The sequence below is a fragment of the Simochromis diagramma genome, unplaced genomic scaffold (assembly GCF_900408965.1).
Source record: "Simochromis diagramma unplaced genomic scaffold, fSimDia1.1 OVJJ01000603.1, whole genome shotgun sequence".
Lineage (NCBI taxonomy): Eukaryota > Metazoa > Chordata > Actinopteri > Cichliformes > Cichlidae > Simochromis > Simochromis diagramma.
In genome coordinates this window covers 12,410,183-12,425,734 of record NW_024387414.1, presented here as the reverse complement: position 1 = coordinate 12,425,734, position 15,552 = coordinate 12,410,183, and positions in this window count along the sequence as shown.

Sequence of the window (15,552 nt, the reverse complement as noted above, 5' to 3'; positions counted from 1 at the left end):
ACCTCGATGGGACAAGACTCAGCTATTCATCTGCATCAAAAGGACAAAGATCACTCTTTCGAGGATGCCAATGTTTTGGACTATATTTGTTGTTAGCATATAAACATCAGTAGTAGGTGTTTGATGTTGGTGAGTTATTCATTAATTTTTACATTTTGTCATTTTTAGAATCAATAGACAAGTTTCTAAAAAGCCGTAAAACCACCTTCATCTTTCACTATAAGATAATCTTTACAGGTATAAGAGCTGAAAATAATCATCAAAATATCAATTGCAGTACCTCTGCTGATGAGTTTTACCATAAGTTTGAAACAGAAAATCAGTAATTTAGTAGGTACAGGAACACAATTACTTGTTTTCAAACATTTGCTCCTTTAGAACTTTTTTGCAAGCATGGAAGTAGATATGGTTATTTCTTCTACTTAGTTTATTTTGTGGTTCCTTTCAACCCCAAACTAATAGGCTTAGGTACTCAGGCACAGCTAATGGAGACTTCATTTGAGCTCATGCTGACAAATCTAAACTGAAGCCAGCCTCAGAGAACCTCTCCAAGACCTGTGCACGGTGGGATTCATTTGATCTCACTCTACATCTCACTGGTGGACATGTGGAAGAGAAAGTGTTTTCTATTAGTATGAAGCAGAAAATGAAGAGAACTCAGACTCACACCATGCTCTCTCAGTAAGTATACACAGAGGTATAGTGGTACAGTTAAAAAAAAAAACTAGTAGAAAAAGAAATTCTGTGTGCTTGGGAGTATCTGCAGAGGTATGTACTCTTTACAAAGCTATTAAAATATTTACTTGTTTAAAATAAATTTAGTGTGGCCCCAACCTTCATGTTGTTTATTATTTACCGACCAGATATCAACCAGTTGTGGCAGGACTGCCATAAAGGTACTGTACTGTTATTGAAAGAAATTCTGTATCCATTATCTTGCTCGACTACAACTTGGCATTTGAAATAGATGCAATGTCTGTGATTAGTTGGCAATCCACTGCACCACCTGAGCCTAGCTGCGAACATATACAAATTTGAGAATGTCCGGAAAATACTACAGCATATCAACATAACTGTAGATTGCTACAGTTGCAGCGGCAGTATGCCTACAGACACATTGTGCATTGTGTATTTGTGATCTGAACATCAGACACTAGACATTACCCAAGCTTGACAACTAAATGATTGAAACAAATGTGCGCCCCTTAGCTTGATTAATGTATTATGTTCCATTAATGTAGGTAGTGAACCAACATGAAGTCAGCCAGACGGCTGCCATTTCAAATCCCTTACAGGCCAAGAAAAAAAAAAGAAGTAGTATGAATAAGTTGTAGGCATTTACTGGGAAAAATAAGCTGTCATCTTTAATGGTATCCAGAATGCTCTACAGCAATGCCACCTGACTTGAATCAAATGAAAATGAATCCTTTAATATCATTATTCCTGCAATTCCAGATAGTTTCGTATAGATTCAAAAAGAGTGTCTATAGTAAAGTTTAAAAAAAGGGAAAAAGAAGAGTAAAAAAAAAACTTTCTCCTTAGCTTTTTCTTAGCCATTATCATAATTACTGGTAAGCCTACCCGCTCCTTTAGTCACATTGGATGTTATATCAGATAGGATTTAAGGTCAAATATTAATTGTCAAAATACATCTGACAAATACTTCAACAGTATCTCATGTCAAGATGAGATGGCAGCTAATTGATCTGTGTCACACTTTGGATAGTAATTGATTACTTAAGCATAATGCCTCTAAAGCAATACTCAAGGTTCTTAAAAATAAAATGCAAGCAGGAGTACTAACAAGCTGCTTTTTAGAAATGACCTATGAAATTTTCTTTTATGCGAGGACTATTTACTTCATATTTATTTCAACTCCTTTCATCCCTTCTGCAGTTAATGTCTACCACTCCTTCTTTTCTGCACTTCTTTCTGGCTCTCCTTTCCTCTGGTTCCCTCCTCCCTTCATTTACTTTTAGCGCACTACACAACCTAATCAGTGTCTAATCTCACTTTTAATTCACTTCCTATTAACCTCTTGCTAGCGTTTGTTTTACCATTACCCCTCTACACACAAACACATGCTTAAATTACCATTTGAGCTAAATAGCAGTTTATTTCCACATTATGACAGCGATATTCTGAGTTAATTATAAGGTGCAAATGAACATCACAGCAATTAGTGAAGGAGGCAAAAGGAGGGAGTGGATGCAGAAGACCGCTTATAAGGCCAACTGCTATTTGTTTTCCACATCCTAAGCTTACTGGGACCAGTTCATTTTATTGGCTGTCAAGGATTTTTTTTAAGCAAGTACCTCAAAGATGTGTTCATATTAAAATGAAAAATTACTCCTGTCACTGCTGTGACAGGGGTAAAGAAGGAAGTTAGTTGACAATGTTTTTAATCTTATAATCTATCAGAAGGTTAAGGTGGATAGATGGGTCAACAAAAAAGTTATCTACCATAAATAGCTAAGCAAGTATTTTTAGAGATTTTTAATTTGATCTGTTTTATAGCACTTTGTTTTGTGCTAGTATTTCATTTTATAGTTTCAATACTTTTTTTTTTTTTTTTTTTTTTTAAAGCTTTTTTCTAATGCTAGTTTACACTATATAAGGTGATTTATATACCACCTAAGCAAGACAAACTCCATCTTGGTGAGTGAATTATCAAGTTAGAGTTTAGCTAAGCTAATGTAGCTAACTATAGTGTTGGCATGACAGCCAGCACAGCGTCTTGCTAATGTCTCTGTGTCTGTTTTGTATGGGCATAAATCATTTGTACTTGTAAATCAAATGCATATTCGTGAACTGAGTTTTGTAACCTTGTAAACCAAAATATTATGTTTGTGCTGTCTGTAGGTGAAAATTTGTGTGTGTATGTGTGTGCGCGTGTGTGTAAAAAAAGATTTGTGTTTGTAAGAAATATTTACAGTTAAAAGATTTTTCGTTAAGGTCTGGTTGCACACACAAAGCAAAAAACCATGTGTAAAACTCTGCGCTCAAGTTCCTTCGCTTGCATGCAAGTTTAAAGTTACAAGTACAAATCTTGACCCGATGTTTCTTCCTTTCAGCTGATTGGTCAATGTCATGTCAATCACAAATTTAACAATCCAATCAGAAAACAGATGGGTTTGGCTGTTGGAGAGGTGCTTGAACTTGAGTGAAAGGAATTAAACAGCTGTGTTATTAGTATTATTATTATTATTATTATTATTATTATTATTTGTAAAAATCCTACTGATACCCACTTTGTAGTGGCATTGTTTTGTTTTTGTTTTTATTTGTATTTATTTCTAATCCGGAGTAAGGTTTACACCATATACCACTGATGTTAAGATTTTATTTCAGCGTGCAGTAAATGCAGTCTTTTAAGTTATTCACTGTGCTCCTGTATTGCAAAATAAAGTGTTATAAACACTGTCAAAGCCTAAAGCTATTTCCTTGTACTCCTACATCTTTTAGTGCCTGCCGCTCAAACCTAAGCACTGGTCCTCTATTTTTTTTAGCGGGTCTGAGGACGTTGCATTGGTTACACGTGTATATTGTGTATTTTTATGTTTCAAAAATATTTTTATTTTATTTTTATTTAGGCGATGTCTCATTTCTGAATCTTTTCTTTAAATACCCATGCAAAAAAGAACAATCACGCAAAGAAATTAAATCCAAACCACAATCACAAGTAGGATATGGTGAAAATAAAACATAACCAGTCAAAAAAATGCTTGTTCTTTTGGCATAAACTTCTTTTGGTCATATATTTACGTACGCACATTTATTTAATTTGTTTCTTGATATTTATTTACAATGAGCTGAAGTAGCCATGGTCTGTTCTGGACAAATGGAATTTCAGTTGGTTCTCAGAGGAGACTATTAAAAACCTGTAGCCTAATACACTTGGTGTTTTTCATTCTTCCCACAGCACTTAACTGCAATTTACTTGTAAATGTTTTAGTGTACAAGGGGTTAACATGAGTGTTATCCAATGTTCCTGTCTCAATGCAAGGTCTGGGATTGTGCATAATTAGGCAACTGACAGCAGCAGACTATGCAGTGACAAACCTATGTGAAAGGGTATTTATTAACCTCGTATGATGAAAAACTGGCAGATTTCTGTGGGTTTGTATTATTTTTACTCTTTAAACTCCAGATTAGGCACACATCAGTAGCTTGATATGTATGTCCAAGAGCAGGCAGAGACCTGAAGAGACTATTCCTTTCAAATGCCTTGGGAAAACCATCTACCTTATTTTCATTTCCAATGACTGGTGTTAGAGGAGGAAGGCAGGACTTCAGGGAAACGAGAGGCTTAATTGGCTGAGCTGATGGCAACGCACTTAAAGTTAGAAGTGCATGAGGCATAGATCGTAGACCTGGGCCAGTTCCCAGGTGAGGACTCTGCTAGAGGCACTTTATAAGTCTCAGACCAATTTGCTGTGAATAGAGAGAGGAATATAAAGAGGGAGCAAGAGGAAGATTGGGATACAAAGTGAAATTATACATAAAAATCATGCCATTTGTTTGTCCAAAACTTCCATCTGCCTTTCATAAATGTTCTTTAACTGCCAAAAAAATACCAAATATAAGTTAATTAAGCCAAGACAGTTCTCAGTATTGTAAACTCTATTATGCAGGCTTGAACAGGTCCTTTCTTTCTTTTTTTATTTCTTCCTTTATTCCTTCCTTCCTATGTATATTGCCTTGCATGGTACTTGTTGAAAGTTGTTGTGGAACACTTGATAAATATCAAATTCTAGCCAGACTGGAAATTACAGTGCATTGGAGTACATGATCTGTGCAATTTATGAATCCCGTTCTGTGTGTTGTCCTTATACTTGCAGTTTTTTGTGGTGTTTTGTTAGGGATTTTTTTTTTTTCAACTATGAGCTTTTCATTTATTTTTCATGTATGCAAGAAAAGAAAATAACAAATCCTATTTAAACAAGTATTTGGAACATTTTTGGTTACGGTACTTTAGGAGCATCACTTAATGCTCATCCTTAATAAAGCTTTTTGCCTCAACAATTATATATTGTTTTTTATCCATCCATCCATCCATCCATCCATCCATCCACCACCATTTATCCGCCCTATGACAAAGTCACAGGAAAAACACTCTAAGCAGAATTGCCAGGGCCTTTTTCTCCCCAGCCACCTCCTTTAGCTTTTCTTGTAGGACACAAGACAGCCAACAGATATAATCTCTTCATCATGCTCTCGCCCAACCCCAAGTCTCCTCCCAGTTGGACATGCCTGAAACACCTAATTTAACAAGAAGGCATTTTAGTCAGATGGCTGAACCCCCTAAACTGGCATCTTTGGAAGTCCTCACTCTATATCTAACTGAGAGTCCAGACAACTTTTAGAAGAAACAAATGTCTTCCATTTGCATATGTGATCTCGTTCCTACCCACAGCTAGCTCATGGCCATGCGTAAGGGTGGAAATGCAGACTGAGAGGTAGCTCGACAGCTTTGTTTTCATGTTCAACTATCTCACTCATGAGCATGACACAGAAACAGTTGAATTTTTGCACTTGGGACAGCAAATCATTCCCACATAGGAATGGGAAAGCCAGACTCTTCAAGCTGTGAACCATGGCCTCAGACATGAAGGTGATTCTCATTCCAGGTCCTTTACACTCCGCTGAAAAACAACTTAAGTGCAAGCTGAATGTCACCATTACAATCTGAAACTATCAAATCTGACACCTTCCAACCCCTCCCCACTCCATTTTTGTCTAAATGAATTTGTCATGACAGAGGTGCTTGGAACATTATAAAACCACATAAAATTATGATTTGTGAGAATTTTACTATATGTATTATTATTTAGTGATAATAATGTTAAATCCTAAGGTCAGGTTAAATACTTCCTTATTTTCTTTGGCAAATAAGGTAATGCCACAGTTCAACGCAATGCACAATGCATTTATGAAGAAAATGAGTGACAACTCTCAAAGATCAGTAATTCATAGGTGTGAATTGCCACAAAATATTCCATCTTGTGCATAACTTGTATGTTCTGAACATAGTTTTAGTAATAACACTATGAGCTGAAAGGAGAGCACTGACAGAAGCTGCACATACTGAAGCATCATCCACTAAAACCTGCTGAAGGTGGAGCACTATTCAACAGAACTGCTTTGATGGCTCAATGTATCTTATTTGATATAGTGATTGACGTTTGTGCTGTTCATGCAGTTGTTAGACCTAAGGCATACTTTGTATCCAAAGGCATGATTGCTATCTCAAACAATATGTGGCATTGTTGATTGCCTGTAGTTGATGATTTTACAACAACCCCTTCTGCACAACCTTGCTCAGCAGTGCTTTGATGGTTTCTAAGAGATGTGTGCAACACAATGCACATGGATGGGCCTGGCATTCTTTCAACTCTTTAATGGTACCGCAATCCATATTCTGTCTGGTTTCTTCTTTTAATCCCTGTACTTGGCTATAAGAGTTTTTCAAAACATGGCTTTGGCCTTTATGTTAAAGCCATGCTTTGAAAAGAGTCTGCATGTCCTTTGAAAGTGTTCAGACTAGTGGGAAGTTCTTCACTGGTAGACAAAATTTGAAGGATTGTTTGTGCTTTTTTTCTTTGTTTAGAAGAGAAAGACTGTAGGCTAGTTGGTGCCACCCTTATAGCTAAAGTAGCTAAAGTAGACAGATGTCTTTACCTTACAGAGGAGAAACCCCCAGGGTTAACCAAGGTCTTGAAAACTATTACAAATAAATATCACATGAAGGTCCATGGTGTAGCGCTGCACTGAAGAACCTAGTTCCAACTTAATTTGACCTCACTGGCAAATTCCAGTAAAAGCAAATTCCTAAAGATACAACAATGAACAAATCTGTTCAAAGCATATAACAAACATACCAAATGCATCCCCCTGCTGTATTTTTTTTTCAGATTTTTGCTGTCAAGATTTATGAACTGTCTCATTTGATTTGAATGATGGGTTTCATATATGATGATGGGTGTACCAGTCTGTGTAAAACATTGATCTTTGTAGTGATTTTTCCTCTTTTCTGCTTTTTTGATGTCAGACGTCAGAAGAAAACATGCATAACCTACAAAGTGAGGAATGAAACCCTTTGGTGTTACTCTGTGAACCATGTTTCACATAAAATAATGTTCTTCTCTGAAGTTATGAATAATACAGTGTAAAATATAATAACTACGGGTCACCTATCCCATCATGGCAGTGTACCAGTTTGTCCATGTGTACTGTAAACCAAAATTAAAGACGAGCTGTATTATTGTTGGTGGATAGATGGAAATCCATAATAAATAGAAAAAACTGTTGGGATCTGTGGCTGACTACTGGTAGGGATTTGTAGGGGTTAATGTAACCATCGTTCATCCCATATTTGTCATTATAACTCACAGAACTGGAAGTTAGATGACACATGCATACAGTGTTAATGTTTACAGCTTTGCAATCCAACAACAACACTAGCTATGTTTGTATCAAAATACAGAAAGAAATTTAGTCCGTCATTAATGCAATAAGTTCACTTCAAGGTGGGAAATATTGATTGTTTAACTGAGGTGTCCTGGTGATCTAAAATGTTGCACATAATCAAACATGGTTGATGTTTGGGTTTGTTTGTTTTTTTTGACACTGTGGTTGTGGATTTATTTTCCTTTTTTCTTGCTTTCAGTGTCTTTGATTTGGTCTTTGTTTAACATAATTTTTAATTGCATAAACGATTTTAATTTAGTAATACTGTTATTGTTAGTAGCATTACAAAGTACATATTTTTTAACCTCGTATATTTGTTTCTCCAGTAATTAAAGTCAATTTGAAATAATTCCTTATTCTTGCACTGTAGAGCAAACATGTCTGTTGTACCAAAAACTTGAGGAAATCAGTATATCAGACCAAAAAATCAAAACTAAACTAGAAACAAAAACTCTATATCCCCATTTCCTGCCACTCACTCCTTTATTCTGCCTCTTAACCAACTTCACCACTAGTTCTCCTACTGTTATGACTTGTATTTAAAAGAGTTTATGAGTGTGGGGTGTGTGATAGACACATTTAACTGTATGTCTCAAAAACTGTAGATCAATATCAATTCCATTATTGTTGCACTGAAAGCTGGGCTGAATTGTTACAAACTGAGTTTTTGACTGTTTTTCCATTCAGTTGGGCCTTTGAACCCTGTGTGGGTTCCTGCATTATTATAATGCCTCAGTAGTACTTTGATGATGAATAATAGATAGGCCAGGTGTGGCATGATGCCTCCCAGACCATTCGTGTCTCAGGAAAACCATAGACTAGGAAGTAGTGAACAAATTCTCGAGAATAGAAATGTCACTGGGGCAATAAGTATCACCTGGTTTGTGAGTAATAAAAGAGAGACTTGGAAAGAATATTTTTTTCTTTTGCATATTGCATGCAGTGATAATACACTAAAAAATTTAAAACTGAGTTTTTGGTAAAATCTATTTTATTACTCCAAATGCTATTAACTAGGCTCAGTATTTTTATCATTGGTTTTATGCAAGTTTAATTTGCTGTTCAAAATTTGACTGGTCAACACTGATTATAGAAATACAATGCTGAAAAGTGCCATGTTTTAGGCTCTTTTATCTTTCACATGTATAATCTCATATATATCCATGGGCCAATAATTCTCAAACAATATTAGGACTCTAGATCCTGTTTCGTGCTGTGCAGATCAAACATCCATCTCTGAAAACACAATTTGCTGGCAACGAAGCCACAGTGAACTTTGTAGTGGAAGAGACTTGCTGTGATTTTTCTTTCCTGGTAAAGCAAAATGGTGAAAAGTTAGCATCAGGAGGAATGTTTTGCTGGTGTGTTTGTTAAGCATGTCCTGGAGCTGTAGGGAGCAGTGTACTGGGAAAACGGCACATTATGGAAAAAGTGAGGGAGGAAAGTGGCAGAAGGGAGGGGGGGGATCTTTGATGAGGCCCCGGGAGTGTCTCTAATGAGAAGCAATGTGAGAGAGCTGCGTCTTTCTTTCACTGCAAACAGAACTGTGCGACAATGTTATAATGAAGCCAAAGACATAACCAACGGCTGTAATTAAAAATCACAAAATCACCATTCTGCTTCATGCCTTCAGAAATGCAAACTCCAACAGGGGGGATGATGCTAGGCTTGCTCTGACAGTGTGATTTATACTGTATCCAGAAACTGAGCTGAGCAATTCATCCTGTGATTAGTCATTTTAGCAGATATCAGAAAGGCCAAAAATAATATGTGAGATTCATCATGTTAAATCGTAGATGTTGGATATGTGACCATGGCTTATTAATCACTATGGCGACTTTCAAAATCCATTGAGATATTCCATCAAAGTCACAGTAACAATATTTAAAGTATAAAGGTGTACTTATGTATTTTTTTCAGGTTGTTTATTAATTTATTATGCTGACTCCTGTCAATGTGAAGCATCGTCATATACATAGTATACTGGATTTTATAGTAAATAGAAACTGACCCTCAAACCAAAGTAAACCTCTCTTAAATGTATTGAATGGGGATTAGACATGTGGCACTGGCCAAAAGTTAGGAATAAATTCAAACACATGCCGTTGTGGGTCAGAAGGTATATGTGACTGACTGAGGTTGCATTAACTGTCTTATCAATGTATCCTTAGGAATGATGGCAAGTATTTGTATGGTTACAGTTTTTTGTTTTGTTTTGTTTTTTTGTGCTTACAAAGCAACAATATGAAAGCAACAATATAAAATCCCATTTTTGATTTCAGATGAAACTGCTGCCATCTTTATTAATGTGGTTTCTCCTCTTTAATTCATGGGGCTGATTGGCTGCAGAAGACTCACCTGCATACACATAAAGCCCAAAAATGCAGGCAGGTCCGCTCTGTCTCTTTCACTTTCCCTTACCCTCTTCACTTTTGACATTACCCTTTAGTTATGCTTTGCAGTTTAGTTTTGTTTAGTAATTATTAACTGAGACAGATTTCGTGGCAATTCTGTTTTTAGTTTTGTTTCTATTAACTTAGATTACCAATATTAGTTTAAGAGATAAGCCTGACATTTTTCCACTGTCTGTATTCAGACATATGTCATTAAACACTTTGGTCAGAGCGGTTTCAGTGCTGTGGTTCTGTCTAAAACCTGACTGGAAGGCATCATAGTAGTTATTCTGTTTTAAGAAGTAACTGAGCTGTTGAGAAACTGCTTTTTCAATGATCTTACTTAAAAATGGGAGATTTGAGATCGGCCTGTAGTTGTTCATTTGTGTCTTGTCAAGAGTGTCCTTTTTCAGTATAGGTTTAATTACAGCAGTTTTTAGTGATTCTGGAAACACACCTGATATTAAAGAAAAGTTGACGATCTGTAACAGGTCTGACTCCAAAGTCTTTGAGACCTTTTTGAAAAAACTTGTTGGCAAGACATCTAAACAGCAAGAGGAGTTCAGCTGACCTAAGATGTCCTCCAAGTCTTTGCTGTTAATAGGGTGAAACTGTTTGATGGTGTTTAAACTGTTTTTCAGTGGACACAGTACATAGTCTGGATCTGCTGTTGATGTACCAATTGCTTGTCTAATCTTTTGGATTTTTTCTGTGAAGAATTTGGCAAAGTCATTGCAGGCCATGGTCGAATGAAGTTCAGCTGCCACTGACACAGGAGGGTTTGTTAGCCTGTCAACTGTAGAAAATAAGACCCGAGCATTATGACTGTTTTTAGTGATGATGTCAGAGAAGTAGGACCTCCTTGCACTCCTCAGTTGTAAATTATAATTGTGAAGTTTCTCTTTATAGATGTCCTGGAGGTTTGTTTTTCTCCATCTGCGCTCAGCTTTCCTACACTCTCTTTTTTCATTTTTCTCCAGGGAGACTTTTTCCTTCCAGAGATAACCTTCGAGCAGTAGTGGGAGCAATAGTGTCCATTACATTTAACATTTTAGCATTGAAGCTATTGACGAGCTCATTGACTGAACCTCTGGACAGGTCAGGTGTTAATGGGAAGACATGGTTAAAGATCTCACTACTGTCTTCAGTTATACACCGTTTTGTGATCACTGCTGTTGATATATTTGTGTGGGCTGAGATTTTACTTTCAAAGAAAACACAGTAATGATCAGACAGGCCCACATCAGACACAGTAACCTTTGAAATGCTCAGGCCCTTGGAGATCAGTAGGTCAAGTGTGTCCTCTATTATGTGTGGCCTCTGTTACATGCTGAGTCAGCCCAAAGTTGCCCAGAGTGTTACTCAGGTCTTTAGTCCCCTTGTCCTGAGGGTTGTCCACATGGATGTTAAAATCCCCAACAATAATTACACAGTCAAAATCAACACAGATCACAGACAGCAGTTCACTGAGATCATTAAAAAAGTCTGTGCAGTATTTGGGAGGCCTGTAAACAGTAAGAAACACAACTTTGGATGGGGCCTTCAGCTGTAAAGCCACATATTCAAAAGACTGAAAACTTCCAGGAGATAGCTGCTTACATTGAAATGATTCATTAAATAAGACAGCAACCCCTCCTCCTCTCCTGCTCACCCTGGCCTCACTGATAAAACTGTAGTTAGGAGGGGTCGTCTCGATGAGAACAGCTCCACTGTTACTTTGGTCCAACCAAGTTTCAGTTAAAAACATAAAATCAAGGCTGTGCTCAGTGATTAAATCATTAATTAAAAATGTTTTCCCAGCTAAAGATCTAATGTTTAATAAAGCCAACTTAAGTGTTTTAGAGGTATTATTTGCCCCCTCGTGTTTGGGAGCAGTCTGTGGCACACAAGGTATGTTCACTATGTTTAAAGATCTTTAAGGGTGCAGCTCTCTGTGTTTTGACCAGGCCACATGTCTCCTTCTGTCACCTAAAAGTACAGAAATTTTAAAACCTTCTAGTAAACAGGGTCCCAGCTTCTCCTGGGAAAAGTCACCACTGCCATAATCCTCGCAGCCCGGACCCTCCACACATCATACATCAGACTGTGGAGACAGAGCATGAAGGTGGTAAGGAGGAACTAAGGGGGGCGAGGCTGGGCAATGTGACTTCAATTGCTCTGTTGAGGGCGGGGCTCGATGGTGAACCTTTGGCTGCTCTGGTGGGGGGTTTATGGGGGACAAAAAGGGATTGGGCCGGGGGGTAGATCTGAGCCCAGCATTGACCCACTCCATCATCTCCTCAGTGGTCAAAGGAGCTTGCAAAGAAAGGCGTCTGGACTTCTTTAAGTTACTTGAAGACGTTTCACCTCTCATCCGAGAAGCTTCTTCAGTTCTAAGGTCAAATGGTGGAGAGTCCCAGATATAAACCTAGTGGGAGTATCCCCCCACAGAGGGACAAAAGGACCCCCTGATGATCCTCTAATCGCCTGAGCCAAGGTGTGAAACTGGGTGTGGGACCCAATCAGCCAGAGTTTCGGGTGAGTTCATTGTGAAACCTGGCCCCACCTTATGCGAATTCCTGAGATCAGATGGCCCAGGATGTGAGTGGGCGTTAAGGCGTCTGGGAAGGGATCTCAAAACTGGATTATAGATGGCAGACAGTTGGTGTCGTAAACCCCCGCCTCTGTTCAAAGATGGTCACTCACAGTGGACATAGATGGCTTCTTTCACTCCTCTTTCAAACCATCTGTCCTCTCTGTCCAAAATGTGAACATTGGCATCCTCGAAAGAGTGACCTTTATCCTTAAGATGCAGATGGACTGCTGAGTCTTGTCCTGTGGAGGTGGCTCCTCAGTGAATTTCAGGTGTGGTGAGGAGGGAGAAAGGGAGGGGGAGGAGGGTGATGGCCTGTCAGGGGTTTGGGGGACTAGGGAAGGTCGTGGTCCCTGGTCCTGGTCGTTGGTGTTGTTGAGAGAGTTGAAGGCAAATAGGGACCCCTCTTCTTGCCTCTGATGTCTCTCCTTTCTGAAGCTCTTCCGGGGTGGGGGCAGATGAGGCTCCTCTTCAAGGTTTCTGCTGGGCTTTGTCTGTTCTTGGAGTACTGTTTGTTCCTCTATATGAGATAACTCCTCGTTTATCTCAGCCTTGGCACCAAGCACAGATGGATGACGTATGGAATAAAACAAGTTGGAGGTGAACATTTTCACCCCAGACTTGTTCAAATTAAATCCATTTGCTTTAAACAGATGCCTGCGTTCCCAAAAAATATTAAAGTTGTTGATAAAATGCACTGAGTGGTCAGTACATGCTGATATAAGCCATTTATTCAGTGCAAACAACCTGCTGAATCTCTCGTCTCCTCCTCTGACGGGCGGTACAGGTCCACTGATGAATACAGCTGCATTCAGAGAGTTTACAGTATTTAATAATCCAGTAAAGTCCCGTTTCAGAACCTCCGACTGTTGTTTGGACACATCGTTTGACCCTGTATCCAGAACAATGTTTGTTACAGTTGGATATTCATCTGCAAATTGAAGAATTCTCTCCTTCAGGTTGTTGACCATATCCTTAGGAAAGCAGAGGACTTTAGTGTTCTTACCGCACATCCTTTGTACATCCTTTACGGCAGAGTCACCCACAATCAGAGTTTCAGGCCTAGCCTTTAGCTTTCCCTGTGGCCTTTTACTTTTCAACAGATTTTCAGACCTTACTTCGCTGCTTTTAGATGGGTGGTTGTCCGATATAGATGCAGGGTCCTTTGATAGTGGAGCAAATCTGTTCTGCAGTTTCACATTCAGTTGTTTTGGAGGTTTGTTGTTAACCTTCCTATTCACGGTTGTCCAGTCCTGTTTCCTCTCGTATACAGGGGTAGAAGAGCTTCTCTCCAAGGGGGGGATTATTGCTTGAGGATTTATTATAATGCACAGAGTCTACTTTCTTGGTCATGTTATTTGTGCTCCTTAGCTGTGTACTAGCTTGGTTAGTACACAGTTAGTTAGTACAAGGTTAGTTATTAGAGTTGCCAACCGTCCCGTAAAAAACGGAATCGTCTCGTATTCAGAGAAAATATTACGCGTTTCATATTGAGCTGAAAAGGAACACAGTTTGTCCCGTACTTCAGCTAGAATGAAAAAGACACAAAGCTGGAGTTATTCTGTGTCTTTACGCTGTCAGCTGTTTCTTCTTCTCTCATTCTCTCCTCCTCCCTCTCCTGTTGCTACTTCAGTCATGAAACTGATCGATGATCTGCTGACCGGCTTTTCTCTCTTGTTGGTTTATCTCCCACTTTGTGCCTCAGAAAGAGGAAACCAGCGGATGTCGCACTAAACAACAGCAGCACGTTTAAGCTTGATCAGCTGTTGTTAGAATTTATTTAATATTAATTTCCAGTATCACCTGATGTTTGCTGGAGCCACAGCTGTAAAAGCTGCTGGTCATGATATCGGTTTGGATATGTGGTGAGAGGGAAACATGAAGATGAAACCAGGAGATGTCCTTACTGAATCATCAGAGCTGAACAGGTGATGGAGAAACAGGTTTACCTTTTAGGCGACATGAATGAGTTGAAGGGAAGTTATGAACTGTTTCTGAGAGACAAAAAACACCAGGATCCTTTTCTAAGTAGCTGACAGCTGGTAACTGTGCAGGGGTAGGTCTAGCAAAGTTTTGCCAGGGGCCCAGGTAGGGCATTAACAGGGAAAGGGGGGCGCAAAGAAATACTTTTTTTTCTCATTCTCATTTAAAATGTCTCGCTTTTAACAAATAATTATCTGAAGCTTACAACCAAAGTTTTATCTGATGTAAAATGTATAGAAATCATACATATACTAACAAGACAGTGTACATCACTGTCACAACAGCGTTCGTTTTCATTCAAAGGCTTTAACCTGGTGGGCCGGTCTCTAATCAAAATGCCCAGGCCGATTTTTTTGTCCCAGTCCAGCCCTGGGCACGACATGCAGTGAATTAATCTGAGAAGGTGCATTAAAAAATAAATGGCCGGGCCAGCAGTGCACATCGCAAATTAGCTCGCATAGACAGATTAGTTGTGCCGCTTCTTAATGATGGTATCTTAGCTAACAAATTCAAATTCAAATTCAAATTCAAATTTTATTTGTCACGTACACAGTCATACACAGTACGATATGCAGTGAAATGCTTGGACAACTGCTCGTGACCCAAAGAAAACAAAAAAAGGAAAGGCTATGAATAAGATAGGAAATAAATATGAAAAATTAAAAAGAAAAATTAAAAAGGGTAAATTTAACTAGGAAGGAATAAAATATAAATTAAGGTTAAAAATGAAATAACTGTACAACACAAATTAGAATGAAGGGTAAATTTAACTGATCCAACTACAGATTCAACTTGTAGTTGGCTAAAAATAGCTTAGCCTACCGGTGAGAGGGACGTTGCTAGCTGGCAGTTTTTTCAAGCGATGTTGAAATTTCCATATTCCGACACTTCAAATGCTTCAGGAGCTGTCTGCTCAGCGCAGCATCAGCACCACGGAAATACACGGATACATCCCTAGACTCAAGACAGAATTCACAATGCGTTTTCGGGACTTTCAGGTGTATGGACCAATGTTTTCTTTTCTGATGAAACCAGAAAGGTTTAATGAGCAGCTGAACTTGTCTCGCATTAACTGGCTGGACACAGAGGACATCGAAATGCAGCTGATTGAACTGAAGAGCTCGACTCTGTGAG